General features: G+C 40.2%; 1 protein-coding gene across 2 annotated transcripts in view; it reads right to left on the reverse strand.

Moving 5' to 3' along the window:
• Nucleotides 1–3,696, reverse strand: part of ddr2a (discoidin domain receptor tyrosine kinase 2a) — a 41,681-nt gene extending 37,985 nt beyond the window's left edge. For both annotated transcript variants that reach the window (XM_051947086.1, XM_051947085.1), the window contains exon 1: nucleotides 3,547–3,696. The gene's annotated coding sequence lies outside the window, so the exon portion shown is untranslated. The remainder of the gene's footprint in view (nucleotides 1–3,546) is intronic.
• Between the last annotated feature and the right edge of the window lie 2,924 nt (nucleotides 3,697–6,620).

The following is a 6,620-nucleotide window of genomic DNA, read 5'->3' on the forward strand; positions in this document are numbered from 1 at the left end:
AAAGCATATAAATGGTGTACAAATATCAGCATTAATTGCATCTTAAGTGAACAATAGACATAGTATGCATTCACTCCTTTTATTTTTTCATTTTTTGTCTGTAGGAAATTAGATTTTACATGTAAGCATCACTGAAGTAGTCCTTCACAGTCTCACAGATACATTTTAAGGGTCATAAAATGTCTGCTTATGCCAGTTTTTCTTCATTTTTTGGGCATTTCTCTAGTCATTTCTCTGACTTGCATAAAAGTTAAAATGAACTTTTCTGAAGCAAAAAGTGGTCACATTTGCTACCGAAAAGGTCTCTAAAATTGCAGTTGAATGAGCAAATTTAGTTGCTTTTCTTTACTTTCCACTTCTGATAGCGCACACTGTGACTCCACCAGATAACTTTCATAACACAATCGTGGAAAAAGAAGTGGAAACGATCGAGCAGAAAAAGTCAGCAGTCACAGTGACAACTCATTCATTTCCCCAGATTGTCATTTGTGCCTGGCGGCAGCCTGCAGCAACTCCTGAGGTTCTTTTGATGCTGAAATTACCTCAGATCATCCCTGACAGCCTGTAATTAGGGAAGATGTAGGGGGAACCGAGAGACGAGAGGCGAGGTGGAGGGACAGATAATGAGCATCAGACAAACAGACAAACAAAAAAATGGACTGCCACATGTAAACAGGAGAATGGCTGAGGTGGAAAAAAAGCACAGAGGCCACATGTGCAAACAGAAAGGAGGGTTTAGTTGCTGACTGCTTTGTGTCAGTGAGAATCTGCATTTTACCTCCTTTGTGATTATTTCGTTTGAGGCTCCCGGTCATCAGAGGAGGCTTCCTCTGGATCAAACTTCTAATAACTTTTGTAAATATTCCACAGACATTAAACTTCTGTTATGCTTCCTGTCACTAAATCAGTGAAAAACAAGTCAAACTCAGAACTAAAAGTGACAAATGCAGACTTCTTTAGGCCCCTATGAAAGCCAATCCCGCCCCTCAGCCGGTAGGTGATGAGTGGGGTGCTGGTTTGGTCAGGGTCGAAGTTCAAGCACGTGTGGGATGCAAAGTCAACAGCGCTCTATTTTCGGCGTGATCTTCCCTGAAATGGCACTATTTATACCAAATTACAGCATGCACCTCAGGGAGCGAGCGAGCAGCCGAGACGCACAGCTGGTTTTCTCCTGCCAGAAGCATTGATTTTTGAAAACACTTCCAATCAAACAGCGTCAGCGTCGAGTTACAGCGAAGCCGAGTAAAGCACCGGGTGCCTCTGGTGCAGCGTTTTGAAATGTGGGGTTGAAATTACAGCCTTTGCAGTGGCGTGTGATTAGGGTCTGTATGTGAGGATGTCAGTCAGCCGCCGAGCTTTGAGGGAACGTTGCTAATTGAAACGACATGTCAGGAAGATGCAGTGATAACACACTACTAAGGTTCCTTTCATTATCTATGCATGTGTGTGTGTTATATGTGTGTGTACAGTCCATCAAACATCAAATAGATAATGGAGTCCAACTGTATGAGCAAATGCAAGATATATGAGTAAATGATTCACCCCCCCCCCTCGAGTTCACCACAAACTTTTCATATCATTTCTCTGCCATAAGCAATAACTCCTCTGTTCTGCTTTGACAAAGAGCTTATTAATCCTGATAAATATGGTTTCTAATTTACACACCCAGATCAGTGAGGACACAAGAAAGAGGAGCTAAAGGAAAAACCCACGCCCACATACTCTTATCCCGCCATCAATCCTCCGTTTGTGGCGATCAGCGCGTTCCTGCTGTTAATTTGTGGTCAAGTTGTGAAATTTCACTTTTTGCTTTCCACAGTTTTCCTTTGTCTTCTATTACTTCTTTGTTCCTCAGTGCACAGAAAAGAGCAGAGACGGTGAAACAGAAGATCAAACTAATACATGAAAATCATTTTTCTTGTTATACATCCAGAATTAATCTTTCTACCACTTCTAACTTGTGTTTTTTGTTAAAAGCACTACTTATAACCTCAGTATCACTTATTTTATTTCAGTATTGTACTTTATTTCTGTTTGTTGTTTTGTTTTTTCTTTACTTTTTAGGCATGCCTTATGTCATTTTGGATTTTCTTAGCAATATCTGGTACCAGAATTTTCTTTGGGATTAATGAAGTTGGATCTTATCTTATCCAAAAGAAGATTTTTGCCATTGGTGTTTTTGTTTTGTAGATTAGGGAAACAGTTTTCAGACAAAATGACAAAAAAAAAAACCTGTGCTTGTCCTGGAAATGAGGTTAATAGAAAGTCTTCAGAGGAACAGCATTTGAAGGTGGATTGTCCCTTTAAAGATGAGTATTAAATGGCAAATATACTGTGTTTTTGGACTGTCTTTCTTTGGTTGGGGGGGAAAGAACTCAGGTAATGTGTAGATATCCTAAGAAAAGCAGTAAACGACATTAGTTGTGTTTTTATTGCAGGTCCACACATGCTGTGAAGCCACTGAGCTCAGCATCAGCTCACATTAAGGCCTTGCTATTTGAATTATTGAAAACAAAGTGCATCCACATGTGCAGAAATAAAACCTGTCCACATATTGGAGTCTAACCCAGGATCAAGCTTGACCTTCCTGCAACAATCCCTCCATTGATCAGCTCTCCTCAGTCTGCTGCTGACTGTTCAGGCCGTTGAGCGACACGGTTCAAATGTCAGAGCCGTGAGCTCATGCGTATCCTGAACTCCTCAGCGAGGTAGAAAAGAGTCCTCTGTGCGAACATCTATCACCCACATACCACAGGAGGATACCTGCATACCACCGACGTAACACCTACATAACACCAAAGAACACACACACGATCTCGGTGACACAAAAAGTCCAGCATGTAGTCGAGGGATGGAAGCCTTTCCTTCATCAGGTGACCGCAAAGACAATCCGAGCAGCTATAAATGTTGTTTCTAAAGATTCTCTGAACTGCCAGGCCACAATAAAGAAAAGAAAAATGCGTGTGAGTTTAATCCCAAGCAGTCAAATAGGGAGGCACGTCACTTTTACATTAGTGCTGCTTTTTGTTGCTTGTAAAAAAAAGAGCTGGTGCCTTTCTGCACAATGGAAAGAGACTTAGAGTGAGGCAGTAAACACTCCTCCTATTACACTTGAAGCCGTGCATGAGGAGTGGATTTTAATTATGCACAAATGAGTAAAATGAGTTGTTTTACTTTATTCTAGGAGAGGAGTCCAAATAATTTGCATCCTTTTATCCAAAGCTGATTGTCATTTGAAGTGAAAAGGTGTTTAACAGAAGGAATGAGCCTTAATCACATTGGAAGTGAACCGTAGCAAAGTTAGACAGCGTGTTAAAAACAGTTGCAGCTGAGCGGGGACCAGTTTGAAGCTGCATCGCTCTGAGCTACTGTTGCCCTTCTACTGCTTCACGCAAAAGGTACACAGAGTTCAGACCAGCAGCAGGGCTTCAAAAATGGAATAACTCAAGGAAACATGAAGGTTTTCTCACAGAATTGATGAGGATTTGAAGTATTAAAGAAAGGGATGAAGTGTAAGAAAACTGCAAAAAGGTGAAGATGACTTACTCTTAAGATGCTTCTTTTCTCCCCTTTCAGACCATTTGTTCGCAGATGACTTTAGATTATTCCAGTGAGAGTCACGCGGCGGGATGTTACAATCCGAGCCCTTCTCTCTCTCGCACGCTTGCTCACTTTTTGTCGGTCAGCTGCCTTCACCAGGACTCAGTGGGCTGATGTAAGACACCCCTGCACATAGGAAAAAGGAGAGGGAGAGGGGAGGGAGGGAGGGAGGGAGGGAGAGAGAGAGAGAGAGAGAGAGAGAGAGAGAGGAGGCAGAAAGAAAAAAAAAAGAAAAGAAAACTTCACATTCTGTGGATTCTTGGGAGCGTGCCAAAGTCCCAGAATTCCACATGCCACACATAAGGTTTCAATTAAGGCTGAATCCAACACTCAATCAAAAAGCTTTCTTCCTCCTGAAAAGAGTCTTTCTTTTGACAGCTTACGGTTGAAGCCGCTGTAATTGAGGGTAACGTTTGTGCTGCTGTCTTCAGGAGTCACTTTACTGCGAATTATTAGAACTTAAAGTTGCTTCGTCGCTTATGCCGCACACAAAAGAATGCATTTCAAGTTCAAAATCTGCTTCAAATACAGATGCCTTTTTTTGTTTTTGATTGAACACAGAACACAGCAGCTCGTCGCCTCACTAATAGTCAAACCAGATCCGTGAAAAGTGTGAGTCAAGTGTCAGCGAGAGGTCGTCTCCTGATGACGCATGTGTTTTGCTGCTGATGCTGCTTAAAGCGTTTAAAATCAGTGTTATTTGAAAACGTGAAGGTTTGATTCACACCAGAGAGGCTTCTGACTTCAGGTTTTTCCGATTTCTGTTGACGTGTGAAGCTGCCTGCAGTGTTTCCTGATGAGCAGGTCATTCTGTCCTCAGTGAAGTGAATCTGGTGGCTGGATGGGGATTTATTTATTAGAGCATAAAAAGTTTTACTGATTTTAGTGTCTATTTGTGGGGAGGTTTTATGTTTTAGCTGTTTTTGCATATTTGTAGGGATGCTAGCACAAAAGTCAGGATGTCAAAGGATCCATTGTCATTATTTTTTGGGTTTTTTTTTAGATATTCATGGTCCCCAGAGGATAAAGCGTACAGACTTGGACTACGAAGTGAACATTTGGGACTCAACTGCTCTGAATGGATGGTAATAACTCTCCGAGTATGTTTTTAGATCCATGTTTACTGTCATGAGACTGGACTTAAATACATAAATAATCTTAATTGGAAGTCTTTACCAAGGGTGGAACAAACGTGGCAGATTGAAATCTGGCCACCTCACACAACCAATACTGAAGCCAATTAGACGACAATGCACTGAAAAATTACATCCAGTAACTGCTATTTTTCTGGGAGAACATTTTTTTGTGAAACAACTTCTGATGTATTTTAATACCACCACCACCCCTTGTTCAGCCACATTGAACAACGTGGTTCTAACTAACCAGAATTTTTTTTACATTGATTAAGTGACATTTCAAACATTTTAAATGAATGTCATTACGAAGTGTATAGACAAAAATGCATCTGTTGGTACATGTTTCTGTTAGTTAAAATTAAAGCTGTGGATTTAGTTGAAGCCTTTTGTATAGACTCTGGGGAGTCTGAGTTTTGGAGAAAGGGAGTACAAACTGATGAACAATGCAAGACTGACCCATAATTAATCATTTAAGTTTTTTTGTTGTTAATGCTAAAGAAAGAACTCTGAAGCCTATTTGTTGTCATTTTTACTATAAGATGATTTCTCACTCAGATTTGACAGTCACTCCAATGGATGACAAAAAATACACATAATGTGTTTTAATTAATGCCTTGATTGCTAATAATGCAAGTAAGACATATAAGTGCATTTAAGGTTAAAAAAAACACCATTCTATTATTTCTCTGTGTTTGAAACATAATTTAATTAAACAAAAAGCTTTTAAAACATTTTGGTGTATGAACAAATACCTGCAAAACTAATGACATCAGCTGTGTTTTTCTGTTTACTGTTAAATTTAGCACTAATAAGATTATATCAACTTGCCAATAGAGGAAGGGTGAATACGGTTAAAAAAAATAAGCAAGAAAAGCAATCAGATCTTAGTACTCCACCAAGGCTGTTCATAAACATCATCCTCAATTTGTGCAATCAGAAATCACAGCAACATAAAATCTGTCCATTTATTATAGATCTACCCACAAACTAAACAAATAAATAATTACCTTGTGGTGAGCACAGGCGTGTGTTATGCATGCGTGTGCTACGTTCGGATACCGAATTGTGTGACCGAAATATGTAGCAGCCGAGGCATGAACTGATGCGGGCAGCTGACGTAGCCTTCACTCGTCATAGTTACAGTGATGCCGTGGTGTTATCTCGCAATGATACAGAAATCTTTAACAAATACATGGATCCAGACTATGAGCAGCATCACTGCCTAAATCTAATCTCTTGGTCCTTGTGTCATTTCTGACCTTCCCTGAAAATTTCATCCAAATCCGTTTGTCCGTTTTTGAGTAATGTTGCCCACAGACAGACAAACATACGCAGATCATCACATAACTCTGCTGTGTTCCTTGATGGAGTCTAAAAGAATTATACCCGCTAGCATTTGGCTAAAAGCACCACAGTGGCCAAAAACAACAAGACAGAGCCGTTAGCATAACCATAGACTCTTTGGTCTCATTATGCATCGAAAGACATTGCAATGACAAGTATATGAAATTTGTAGAAAGATCTGTGCACAGATTAGGACGCCGCTAAAGTGTTTTTCCGCTCAAGTACCCACACCGCAGCTTTCACATCATAATGCAGTTATGGAGCTGGAGAGTAAGAAAGAAAGTGAGTCAGAAAGGAGCCACAAAGCATATTTCCTGAATATTTGCAGCAGCGTTGCATGCTCTGGCCCATCTTGAACATAAACCATGTGCTGGAAACTCTGATTCACGACACCAGGAGCTATAATGCAAAAAAAAAAAAAAAAAAACACCCTGCAGACACAGGCTAGTGAAGCTCACACATTCACATACTGTACGCCGATTTGGCAAAAAAAAAACCTAAATGAATGTTGATAATTGCACAAAAACAAAAGACAATGCG

The sequence above is a fragment of the Acanthochromis polyacanthus genome, chromosome 4, assembly GCF_021347895.1.
Source record: "Acanthochromis polyacanthus isolate Apoly-LR-REF ecotype Palm Island chromosome 4, KAUST_Apoly_ChrSc, whole genome shotgun sequence".
Classification (NCBI taxonomy): Eukaryota; Metazoa; Chordata; class Actinopteri; family Pomacentridae; genus Acanthochromis; species Acanthochromis polyacanthus.